The sequence below is a fragment of the Nematolebias whitei genome, chromosome 14 (assembly GCF_014905685.2).
Source record: "Nematolebias whitei isolate Nwh7 chromosome 14, NemWhi1, whole genome shotgun sequence".
Classification (NCBI taxonomy): Eukaryota; Metazoa; Chordata; class Actinopteri; order Cyprinodontiformes; family Rivulidae; genus Nematolebias; species Nematolebias whitei.
This window is the reverse complement of record NC_056511.1, coordinates 357386-370907: the sequence shown is the minus strand read 5'-3', so window position 1 is coordinate 370907 and position 13522 is coordinate 357386. Positions and strand designations below refer to the sequence as shown.

The following is a 13522-nucleotide window of genomic DNA, read 5'->3' as shown; positions in this document are numbered from 1 at the left end:
AAGGAGCATCACCGCAGGTCCTTCCTCCCAGCAGGTCCTTCCTCCAGCAGCTGTTAGACTCTACAACCATCACTGCTCCCAACAAACTCTACAAGGATTAAATACATGCTGACCTCTGCTGAAACACACACTCTGCCTGTAATACTGTGCTGTCAATAGTCTGCCATTCTCAATGCTCCTATACATATTGAACATTATTATTGATATTGTTTATTTCTTGTATATTGTATTGTTCATTAACATTTAGGAACTTTGGTGTGAAATCTTTTTATCTTTTTATCTGTTGCTGCTGTTACATATGAATTTCCCATCTGTGGGACAATAAAGGCTGCTTCTATTCTATTCTATTCTATTCTATTCTATTCTATTCTATTCTATTCTATTCTATTCTATTCTAAAACACGTCTGAAACACCAAGAATGAAGTACGTTCAATGCTGGAACTGCTGCTGCTACCACGTTAAACATTATATGATAAAATTTAAGAGACATAAATATTGATTGCTGTTTTTGTGGTGACCTTCCAGAAACTATAATAACAATAGACAGTTATAAAAACACATACAGTTTTTTTTGTTTTTGTTTTTTTTACAAATAAGATGGGAAAAAGAGTAACAAAAACAGCTAGAATATAAGGTGAATGTAGAAAACTAAAAACAGGAACATGTCTGCATTGGTCCTTGTCAGGAGTCCAACAGATTTTTAAAGCCACTTAGAGAGGTCAAAGGTCGAGAGCTTCAGGTCTTTTTGTGAGATTGTTTAAAAATCACACCCCTGGTTCTTTGTTCATGTGTTGTGTTCTTCTGTATACTCCATTCATTTGTTTGTTGTATACTTGTCTTTTGCTTTAATTAAGATTAAAAACAGGAAAAAGAAAGAACTGCTTCTGCTGTTTGGAACTATTTGCGGCAGCAGGACATACGTCACTTCCGCATTCCATTCTTCGTCTATGGGAGTGTCGCAAGTCGCGCGCTCTACGGCTCTGGGTCTGCGCGCGGACTTTAATTCGAGAAGCATTTCGCGCGTAAATCATCCTGTTACCCGCTCGCGCACGAACAACAACAGGTAGATATGGCGACCCCACCGAAGAGGCCCCGCGGAGCTTCGGACATGATTCCCCGCCGACACAAGAAGATCTCCATCGAAGGAAACATCGGTAAGTTCTGCCGGAGCTCTGCTCGGTTCGGAGCCGGGCATCAGGCCCTCTAGGCGGGTTAGTCTCATTCAACAGAACAGTAAAGTGCAGCTGGTCAGCATGGAGCTACTTTTAAAAGGACCAAGTCCAAGTGATCTACCTATTTATAAACATATGAACTATGCTTTGTATGTTTTTAGTATTTTACCATGTTGATTTATTGTTTTATAACACTACTTTTATTTTAATTGCATTTTACTGTAGTTTATTGTCGGTAGTTTGAATGTTGTCTGTTCAGAACAGGTCTCTCTTGTAAATGAGTCCTCGTGACTCAGAGACTAACCTGGATAAGAAAAGCTTGAATGAATACCATTCCTCTTTATTTATAGAGCACTTAAAACAGCAACAAGGCCAACCAAAGAGCTGTACAGACAGAACAACAGGTAACACACACAGCAAAATACAAAATGAGGTCAATCAGAATATAGACATAAAAACGATGCAGATAATGACGACTAACCAGTGTGGAGCATACAGGATCAAACACAGATCATCTGGTGTTGAAAGATACTGAATAGTAGTGAGTTTTTAAACGGGACTTGAAAACAGAGAGGGAGGGGGCCTGTCTGACAAGCAGAGGTAACTCGTTCCAAAGTCTTGGTCCTGCTACAGAGAAGGCCCTGTCACCTCTGCGCTTAAGACGAGTTCCTGGAACTGTGAGGAGCAACTGGTCCGCTGACCTCAGGGAATGTGGTGGGACATACGGTTGAATGAACAAGTCCCAGCTCGCTGTGGACGCAGCATAAATGACGAAACCCAAAAGTGGGTTTAGAAAAAAAGTGACAGTTTATTTTTACTGTCCACGTACAAAATAATAAATAAAACCCATCAATAACTTCTGTTCTTCACACAAAGGAACAGAAAACAACAAAAATAACTTCATGTTTGAAAAAGAACCTGAGAATTAGAACTAAAGTGAGAACTCAGCGCTGACAGCAGCTGATTTGACTCTAACTAGCTATGTTTACATGCGCAGAATCCTTTGACGGATTGAAATGTGTTCTGTTTGAATAATTCAGATGTGTTGTTTACATGGGCACAATCTGTTCATGACGAGCGTTTACCTGCAGCGGGCTTTGTTCTGAACAGCAGTACTGACGTGCACAGAGTGGTAAACTCTCCTTAAAAAAACCACCGAAGAAGAGGTTCTACTTCCGGGTGAACGTAAACAAACCTGAGCACCCAAAATGGACCCGTGACAGGTTTTAATGATGGTGGAGACGTTGCTGCACGCCCTGACTGAGCTACAGGTGATACAGATCATTTTGAGCTCTTTCAAAGTTTCTAGTAGAAATGTTGTGTCGCTCACCGACCAGTTTTACTTCCACGACATGCTAATATTATTAGCGTTAGCCAGGCGGAAATGGCAAAGTCGCACATGCGCAGTCAGATCAGTTTTTCACCATCAGATAAAAACGAACAGATCAAGTGTTCACATGCGCACCGATCGGGTTTCGGATCGGCGTAAACCACCCATTTCGTTCTGATCACAAATTATATCGGATCGCGACGAATACACAAAAAATAACCGAACAGAGTGTTTACATGACACACTTTTATTCTGACCGGCCATTTGATCCGCTTACTTATGTCCATGTAAACATACCCAACAAGTAACTCTTTTACCATCTCTCCGTCTTGAAAAGACTTCTTGTGCTTAACAATTATTAAAGTGACTGACCTGGACTGATGCTTCGCTGCTGATCAGCTGTAAGAAAAATGACTGCTGTCCACATAACTGGGATTTTAGTTCCTTCGGTTTTCTTTCTCAGCTTGTTTTTCTGAAGGAAGTCAGTGCCGTAGTTTTGATGAATATAGTCTGAAAATGCTGCTCCGGTGAAACGCACTTTGAATATGACATAAAAAAAAAAGTCCTCCCCCCATTTCGTATGGAAATGGTAGATTTTTTGCTTCTTACTTGGTGCAGCTCCCCAACTCATTTTACACACTTTCTTGAGTTTAGATATAAACTGGGGGCTGTTACGAGTCAAATCCTTTGTTTTTAGCTCGGTTGAATGCGCATGCGTGGTGACCTCTGTGTCAGAAAAGGTCGGTCTCTGATTGGCTAACCTGTGTGTCAGTCAAGTAGGGCTGAAACGATTCCTCAAATAATTTAAATACCTCGATTACAAAAAATCCTGGAGGCAAATTTATCTGCCTTGAAGTTTCGTTGAACTATTCAGAGCACTGTGGTCTAACCGCAAGGTTTTTGTGTTCCAAAGTTTGGGGCCCATGACTGAAAAAGCCCGATCTCCTCTGAGCTTCAGTCTTGTTTTTGGAACAGCCAAAAGCAGCTGATCAAATGATCTCAGGGCCCGAGAGGGAACGTAAGGTTCCAGAAGCTCAGAGAGGTGAAGGGGTGCGAGGCCATTTAGGCTTTTGAAGGTCAACAGAAGAATTTTAAAGACTAATCTAGTATGCACAGGGAGCCAGTGAAGGGAGGACAGAACTGGAGTAATATGTTCAGACCTACGAGTTCTGGTTAAAAGCCGAGCAGCAGCATTCTGGACGAGCTGAAGACGTGAGATGGAGGCCTGGCTTATCCCAGCATACAGTGCGTTGCAATAGTCCATTCGGGTCGTGACAAAGGCGTGGACTAGTTTCTCAAGGTCGGGTCTGGACAACGCTGGCCTGAGCTTAGCTACCTGTCTGAGTTGGAAGAAGCTTTTCTGCAGAACAGAGTTGATTTGTTTGTCAAAATTGAAGTCAGAGTCTAAAACCATCCCAAGATTTTTACCAGACTGCTTAAGACACATATGTCAGAGTCAAGGCCCGCGGGCCACATCCGGCCCGCGAGAAGGTTTTTTACGGCCCCTAGGATGATCTGGATTTATTATTAGAACCGGCCCGCAGACCGCAGCAAGCCGGCAGCCCGCAGATCTTTTACACGCACCAATACTACATTTCCAACAATGCAACGGTGACGCACCGAGCAGTAGGCTGCTTCATTTCAGTGTTTATTAGCACAGCAGTCGTCAGCATAACTGTAAAATTAACTTTCAGATACCCATCAAAAATGGCAAAAAGGAAGGTGGACACTGAGAACCGGGGGTTTCAAACAAGGTGGGAGTTGGAGTATATGTTCACGGAGATAGCTGGAAAACCTGTGTCTTCTGTGTGGAGAAAGTGTGGCGGTACTGAAAGAGTATAATCTGAGACGACATTATGAAACGAAACACGCGGACAAAAACAAGAATATGGACATGGAACAAAGGCTACAGAAGGCCGAGGAATTAAAACGAGGCCTCAAATCTCGACAGGCTCTGTTCAAAAAAGCCAAATCACAAGGCCAGGCTGCTGTCAAGGCCAGTTTTATTTTGGCAGAAGAGATCGCTAAATCAACCCGGCCATTTACGGAGGGGGATTTCATCAAAAACTGTATGATTAAAGTTTGTGACGAAGTTTGCCCAGAAAAAAGGCAACTCTTTTTAAATGTGAGTCTGAGCAGAAACACCATTGCCGAGCGAGTAGACCAGTTGTCCATCGATCTAAAAGAGCAGCTTGTGAAAAAGGGAAAAGATTTCATCGCATATTTCTTGGCTGTGGATGAGAGCACCGACATTTCTGACATTGCCCAGTTGTCAATTTTCATCCGCGGAGTGGACTCCAGCCTAAGCGTGACAGAGGAGTTTTTGGCTTTACGTCCTATGCATGGCACAACTACGGGGCATGATTTGTATGAAGAGGTGTCAAGATGTGTAAATGAGATGGAGCTGCCTTGGGAAAAACTCGTGGGTTTGACAACCGACGGAGCACCTGCGATGTGTGGGCACAGGAGCGGACTGGTGGCGAAGATACGGGAAAAGATGCAAGAGGAAAACGCGACAGGTGAGCTGGCAGCTTATCATTGTATCATACACCAGGAAGCGTTGTGCGGTAAAGCCTTGAAAATGGAACATGTAATGAGCATCATCACACGCGCAGTTAACTTTATCAGAGCCAAAGGTTTAAATCACCGCCAGTCCAAGGCATTTCTGACGGAGTTAGAAACGGAGCATGGTGATTTGCCTTATCACACAGAGGTGCGATGGCTAAGCCAGGGAAAGGTGCTTCAAAGATGTTTCGAGCTTCGTGAGGAGATTTGTCTGTTCTTGGACAGCAAAGGGAAAGACACAACACAACTCCGAGACGAGATGTTTCTGTGTGAAAGGGCTTTTCTGTGTGACATTACGAGTCATCTGAATGCAATGAACTTGCAGCTGCAGGGTCGGGATCGTGTCATCTCTGATATGTACAGTACAGTGAAGGCATTTAAAACCAAACTGACTCTGTGGGAGACGCAGATGCGGTAAGAAAATTTGAGCCACTTTCCCAGCTGCCAGACCATGAAAGAGAAGCTCTCTACCAGTGCGTTCCCGAGCGCACAGTTTGCTGATAAAATAGGTATGCTTTCCGCTGACTTTCGACGCCGATTTGCTGACTTTGAAGCACAAAAAAACAGGTTTGAACTGCTCTGTAATCCATTTGCTGTTGACGTGGAAAGCTCACCACCAAACCTCCAAATGGAGTTGATTGACCTCCAATGCAATGATGCACTGAGGGCAAAATATGCGGCAGTGGGTGCTGCGGAGTTTGCCCGTTTCCTCCCCGACACAATGCCCCAGCTGCGCATCCAGGCTGCTCAAACGTTGTCTATGTTTGGCAGCACATACCTGTGTGAACAACTGTTTTCTTTGATGAACCTGAACAAAACATCACACAGAAGTCGACTTACTACTGAACACCTTCATTCAATTCTGAGGATTTCCTCAGCTCAGAGCCTTACCCCGAACATTGATGAACTTGTGGAAAAGATGGGACACCACTAAGTATCACCCTCAACCTCAAACAAGTGAACATTACTGTGCAAGCACATATTTAGAGTTTTTACTCAGTTCAAGTTTAAAAGTTAAAGTTTAATATTTGTTTTCACTGCATGTTACTTCTCCTTGAGGAAAGTGTTGTTTTTGATTAATAGATTTTTGCACTTTATTTTATTGTATTTCAATCCAATTATATTTTAAAAATATTTCAGTTGAGTGGATGATAGAAAATTGCTATTATTTTTTTCTTTGAAGTAAATTTAGCCCACTTTTGCTAAAATAGAAAATATAGGCTACTGATGGTGCCTTGAATAATACAGGTTTCTTTCATTTAATGTTCATGTTATGGGGATTTTTATATAAAGGAAATTTGTCTTTTGTGTCTGTTGAAAATTAAAGATTACTGACAGAGCCATAAGAAAATATTGCTTTATTTATCTGATCATATTGGAATATATTTGTTAGGTTTTCAGTAGGTTCAATTAGGTTCACTAGACTATATGCGTCATTTAAAAAAATTTCAATGAACATTCAATCAGTCTGGCCCTCGGCTTGTAGCTAAATTTTTTATTTGGCCCTCCGTCCATTTGACTTTGACACCCTTGGCTTCAGATATGGCTGAAGAGAGTCCAGGTTGACAGGATCAGTGGTGGCAGTTGAGCTAGGGCTAAAAACAATGACTTCAGTCTTGTCATTGTTAAAACTTGAGAAATTTGAAGCCATCCAGGCCTTAATGTCGTCCAGACATTTTAACAGAGGGTGAATGGTGCAAACACTTGCTGGTTTCACAGGCAGGTAGATCTGGCAGTCATCAGCATAGCAATGGAATGAAAGACCTTGTTTCCTCAGGATGGACCCCAGTGGGAGCAAATAAAGTGAGAACAGAAGGGGTCCAAGAATTTAACCCTGTGGGACCCCACATGAAAGAGGTAATGAGGCGGATACATTATTACCAACCTTGACACAGAAACTCCTGCCACTCAGGTATGAGCGGAACCATTCTAATGCAGCACCTGTGATCCCAACCCACTGTTCCAGCCGTGATATGAGGATACTGTGGTCAACAGGATCAGAAGCAGCAGTAAGGTCCAGGAGCACAAGTACCACAAATTGACCAGAATCGTTTGAGATCATAATGTCGTTACAAACCCTCACTAATGCTGTTTCAGTGCTGTGGAGTGGCTTAAAACCAGATTGAACAATCTCGAAGATTCTGTTCTCATTCAAAAACTTGTTTAATTGAATGAAAACTATTTTCTCCAGGATTTTGAACAGGAAGGGAAGTTTTGAGATTGGTCTGAAATTTGAGCAAGTCGAAGGGTCAAGTCCAGGTTTCTTAATTAACGGATGAACTACTGCATGTTTGAAAACATCGGGAACCACACTTGTCACAATACTACTATTTATAATAGTAAGAACAGAGGGTCCAATCGTGGGTAGAACTTGTTTGAAAAACGACGCAGGAATGGGGTCAGCAGGGGAACCGGAGGGTTTCATCTGACCAACGACTTTGTTCAGAAATGGGTTCAAACTGTTTGAAGACAGCTGAGCAAGGGACAAAGACAGAAGGATCAGTTGTGGCATCAAACTCGTCCACAGCTGTATCATGTTCTGTCTTTGTAAAATACATTAATCTAAAAGTGTGAACATCTGTCATGTTATAGATGTAAAGTGAGACATGTTGTTGCTAACGTTAAATCTACTGACTGATCATAGAGGCTTCCTGGCAGAGTCTGTACGTCGTGTGAGGAACAAACTGTGCAGGACTTGATGCAAGTTGTTAACGATCAAAGCAGCAACAGACTGACGCATTTATTTATTGATGAACTTCCATCCTGACTTAAATGACATATTTAGGGTGAATATTTCAAGTGTAAATGTTTTTACATGAGTTAGTAGGATTTTTTTCTTCTACTGCTGTTTATGACTTGAAAACTGTGATTAATCTGCATTTATTACTAATGTCATATTTGATTATAGCTCAACAATCAAGACTAAATAATAAAACAGTCTGCAGAACTCTAACTTTACATTATCTATCTTACTCAGTTTATAACATAAAGATTACATTCAGTTTTACAATCCATAAAAATTATTTACATCATTTAGATTTTTATGTGATGGTTAAAAATAATTAAATTTAAGCAATAAAATATTTTTAAAAGAGGAATTAAATGGATTGTTTACTTAATGTTCTTTTTTTCCTGTATTTGTATTACTCATAAAATAATAGTTAATAGTAGTAATAGTAATGGTAGTTACTGCAGAACCTGACAAATAATGTTTCCGATTACTCAATTAATCACCAGAATAATCTATAGATTACTTGATGACTAAAATATTAGTTTACAACAGTCCTACAATCAAGTAGCGGTGTAACGTATGCACGGGTGTATTGAGCCGTTTCGGTAAAGCATGTTCGTCCACATACGTACCGTTTCAGTTATTTTTTCACTCAACTTTTATTAACGAGAGATTATGCGCCATGGAACTAAAGTTCCTAAGCATGTTTCAGCATGGCGCTATTAATTGTTACACAGTCTTGCAGTACGCATAGCATTAGCAGACTAGCATCTTGTTGCAATCTTCTGTTTGGGAACATGAACCTCCTCCACCATAACCCTCAGCACTGGCTCTCCTCAGGGATGTGTGTTGAGCCCCCTCCTGTTTACTCTGCTCACGTATGATTGTGCAGCTACCCATCCAGGCTGTCATATTGTAAAGTTTGCAGATGATACAGCGGTGGTGGGATGCATCACAAACAATGATGAGTCCAGCTACAGGCAAGAGGTGGAACACCTGGAGAGCTGGTGCAGAGAGAATAACCTTCACATCAATGTGAAGAAGACAAAGGAGATGATTGTGGACTTCAGAAGAAACAAAAACACCTACACCCCCCTGAACATAAGAGGATCTGCGGTGGAAGTGTTCTCCAGCTACAAGTACTTGGGTGTACACATGAACAACAACCTCAGCTGGAGCAACAACACCACCAGCCTGATGAAGAAAGCTCATCAGAGACTCTACTTCCTCAGACGGCTGAGGCGAGCTGGTCTGGAAGCTCAGTCCTCACCTCCTTCTACAGGTGTGCAGTGGAGAGCATCCTGTGCTCCAGCATCAACGTGTGGCATGGAGGCTGCACAGCTGCAGAAAGAAAAGCTTTGCAGAGAGTGGTGAAGGCTGCACAGAAGATGTTGGAGTCAGTCTCCCCACCATCACAGACATCTACACCTCCAGATGCAGGAAGAGGGCCACCTGCATCATGGAGGACCACACTCACCCAGCACACAAACTTTTTGTCCCACTCCCCTCAGGAAGGAGGTTGAGGAGCATTAAGTGTGGAACCACTAGACTGAGGAACAGCTTCTACCCTGAGGCTGTTAGACTCATGAATCTATAACTAGAATAATCACTGTGAATAATTACATCATGTTGCTGCTGATCTGTTTCATGTTGCTGCTGATCTGTTTCATGTTGCTGCTGATCTGTTTCAATGTTGATGTGTTCATGCGTGCACATCTGCTCACAGACTCATGTTCATGTTTGTGCTGATGTTCAATGTTTTATGTTATGAGTGCTTAGTGTATATTTAGTTGATGTTTTTCTCAGTTCATATCTTAGATGTTATTACTGTTTTTCTTATACATTTTATTGTTGGATGTAACTGGGACCCTGTGTACATAATTTCGCTCCACCACATGTACCACATGAGGTGCGAATGACAATAAAGAAACTCTGACTCTGACTGATTATTGCTAGGGCTGGGTGATATGAATCAAAATTAATATCTCAATATTTTAAGAGAAATGGCAATATACGATATGTACCTGGATATTTTTTCTTTCCATAAAGTAATAACAAAAATATATTTCTGAGTGAAAGTTTTGTCCCAGTTGTCACACAGGCACATTTATTAACAGCTATAACTGTACAAAATAAATGACTAAAAAATGAACTGTTTCCGTATATTCCAGTTTGTTTGTAGACCTTTTTGTACATATATTAATAATAATCCTCTCCAGCTGCACCGCCTTCACTGTTAGTAAGTGTGTGACCTGCAGCAGCAGCGAGGGGGAAGGAGGCTACGTGAAGTTGCTGCACAGACGGGCAGAAACACAAGTACTGTCCACAGACTTTCAAGTCTTACAGTGAGCAGTGTTTCCCCTACCATTATACAAGCGGGGCGCCCCGCCCCGTCAACAGAACCGAGCACCACGTCTACCGAACCCCACCCCCCACCACCTGTCGGCACTGACGTAACGCTAAACTAGCGGCTTGCAATGCAGGTGCACTAGCTAAAAAGCTAAAGGCAGCCTCTTCCTTCACGCTGAACGCACCCCCGTCACTCGAAAACTGTCGGTACAAACAGCGCACGGCTCAGATGTGCATCTGTCTCTCCCCTTGCCCCCCCCCCCCCCCCCCCAGACAGCGCATGGCTGAGATGCGTCTGTCTTTCTCCTCTCACGCACCCTGTTCTAAAACTGTAAAACTGTCAGTGCAAACAGCGCGCGGCTGTCTCTGTGTCCCCCACCCCCTCTAAAACAGTGGTTTAAACGGCGCGCTGCGCAGCGTAGGACGAGTCTCCGTCTCCCCCCCGGACAAAAATCACGGACGAGAGGAGCGCCCCGCCATGGCAAGTTCTCTAGGGGAAACACTGGTTGTTTTGTCTTTTGAATGTCCAGAGGACTAGATGGAACTTTTTTAGATGTTTCTACCTGGATTATTGAGCAGCATCAGGACGTAGTGTTACCTCACAGACAACAAATGTTCCTCCCTCAAAGAAACGGGTCCACATGACGTGATTTAATGGAGTTTTGTTTTGAAATCAGCCTTAAATATAAGGATATCCAGTGTGTGTGGCAGTGGTAAAACAAGTTTTACATTGGATACTTCATGTTCATGCTCCGTGGATTCAGCGGTGTCCTCCTTGTTTGAACCGAGTCTGATTTCAGTCAGCTGATCTGTCTGTCCCTCCTTCGAGGAGCGATGTTCACTTAGGGACCGTCAACAAATTACCGGGCTAATGAGCTTGGTCTGAACACTGTTATACTATTTTAGATATATTTCCAAAGTATTTGTCAAAGCAGCACCATATATCATAAGTTATCTCATTATATTTCTGCATGGTAATAAATCATGAATTTTCTCACCATTTAAAATCCAAAACAACAAGGTGGCACTTGTGTTTCAAAAATACTGTAACTTTCTTTTAAAGCATCAAAAGTTCATTCAAGGATTCAAAGATTCAAGGTTCTTTATTTGTCATTCGTGTACACAGGGTCCCATGTACATCCAACAAAAGTATTAAAATGTGTGTTAAACAAAAACAGTAATAAGATCTGGTCCTCTGGACATTCAAAAAAACAAAACAAAGCAAAAAATATATAGAAACATTTCGTCTGTCATTTAAACCCCAAAATACATTAAAGACTGGTTCATCCCAAAGATCCAGTCCCCCGGCACAAACAGAGTAATATTGTGTATGTTGTTCAGTGTCAGGAGGGTGATCAGTCTTACATCGGGGAAACTAAACAGCCACTGGCCAAAAGGATGGACCAGCACAGAAGATCAACATCATCAGGCCAGGACTCTGCGGTCTACACTCATCTCCAGGCCAGAGGTCACTCTTTCAGGGATGAAGATGTTCACATCCTGGACAGAGAGGAACGATGGTTTGAGAGAGGAGTAAAGGAGGCCATCTTTGTGAAAAGAAACTGTCCATCATTAAACAGGGGTGGAGCCTCCGGGTTCAACTGTCCCCCTCTTACAATGCTGTGATTGCTAGTATCACTCAGCCCTCTGTGAACAGTAAACAGCCATCAGGTGCTAATGATCCATTGTTAGGCTGATGGTCCTTCTTGACCATGTGATCAGCTGGTTTTGGTTGTCAGCAGCAAACTGGTTGATCCACTCTGAGAAGGTGCTATTTAAGAGACTGAGCTGAAAACAGCACCTCAGACTGAAGAAGTCCTCAGGATGAGAGACGAAACATTTCTTCATTTTTTTTTTTGTTTTGTTCAGAGGACCAGACTTAACTTTTTTACGTTTGTTGTGGTAGTTTTTTGATGCCTCAAGTTGTGCCCTGTCCAGGACACGGTGAGAGCTGTGCTTTTTAGAGCAGCAGCTTCGTGCACTCCGCCCATCTTTCAGACGACTGTACGCGCATGTTCTCGTATCTCGGTGCAATGATAATAAAGTTTATTCTGTTTCTGATAATGATAGGGGAATCACTGATATATATGTATATATATTTGTGTGTGTTTATGTATGTATGTGTATGTATATAGGTTTGATAGTTATTTGTGTGCGTTTTTGCAGCTGCAGGTAAATCCACCTTCGTGCGCCTCCTGCAGGAGACCTCCAAGGACTGGGAGGTGATTCCGGAGCCCATTGGGAAGTGGTGCAACGTCCAGATGGACAGCGACAACATTTACCAGGTGAGGAAAAAGGAAACAATTATTTAAATTTTTTAATGCTAACGCTTTAGAGCTGAGCACATTGAAGACGGCGCCGGTGTACGTGGCAGCTCGTCTCTCTGTCGGCTCTAGTCCTTATTCTGTTGTTTCTGAGTGAAGTCAAGTCACTATTGGTGTATGATCGACAAACATTAGTGGATCTGAAAACTCATTTCTACTCATTGCCCTTCAACCCAACTGAGATTTTACTTAATATTTCTTGGTATCGATTTTATCTGATTATCTTGTCATTTTATTGTATTTTAAGTTGAGTTTTTAATTCATTGTGTGCTTGGTTTTGAAACTTTATTTTTATGCTTTCTTTTATCTTATTACTGGTCTTCAGCACTTTGTTTCAGCTGTAGATGGTGGTAAAGTGCTTTATAAATAAAGTAGATGATGATGATGATGATGATGAGATCTGTTACCATGGCAACAGAGACAGGTTATTATAAAAGGTTGTAAGCTTAATCATTCAAGGATTCAAGGTTCTTTATTGTCATTCACATCACATGTAGTAAAAGAGGTGGAGCAAAACTATGTACACAGGGTCCCAGTTATATCCAACAAAAATACAAATTGTAAAGAAAAACAGTAATAAGATCTAAGACATGAACTAAGAAATACACTAAACTAAGAATATACTAAGCACTACTAGTACAAAACAGTGCGCCAAACTACAGCAGCATGAACATGAGTCTGTGTGAGCAGAGGAGGATGAATTCAATTCAGTTTATTCATAAAGCACCAAATCACAACAAAGTTGTCTCAGGGACTTTACAGGAACATTCACATAAAAGCCAGTTAGTAAAGTTCTCTATCTGAGGAATCCAGCAGACAAGATGAATCTTGGCTTCGTTGCAGTCTCCCATCCTGAGCAAGCACAGTGGAGACAGTGGAAAGAAAAACTCCCTTTAACAGGAAGAAACCTCCAGCAGAACCAGGATCAGGACAAGAGACCATCTGCTTTGACCGGCTGGTTGAGAGGACAGGAAGGAGAGACAGACTAACACAGAATGGTAGTTCCAGGTATAGGTCCAGGTATAGGTCCAGGTATAGGTCCAGGTATAG

At 42.1% G+C, this 13522-nt stretch overlaps 1 pseudogene; it reads left to right on the top strand.

Moving 5' to 3' along the window:
* The first annotated feature begins 1042 nt into the window (after positions 1–1042).
* The window catches only part of LOC119420746, a 57609-nt pseudogene continuing 45129 nt past the window's right edge, over positions 1043–13522 (top strand).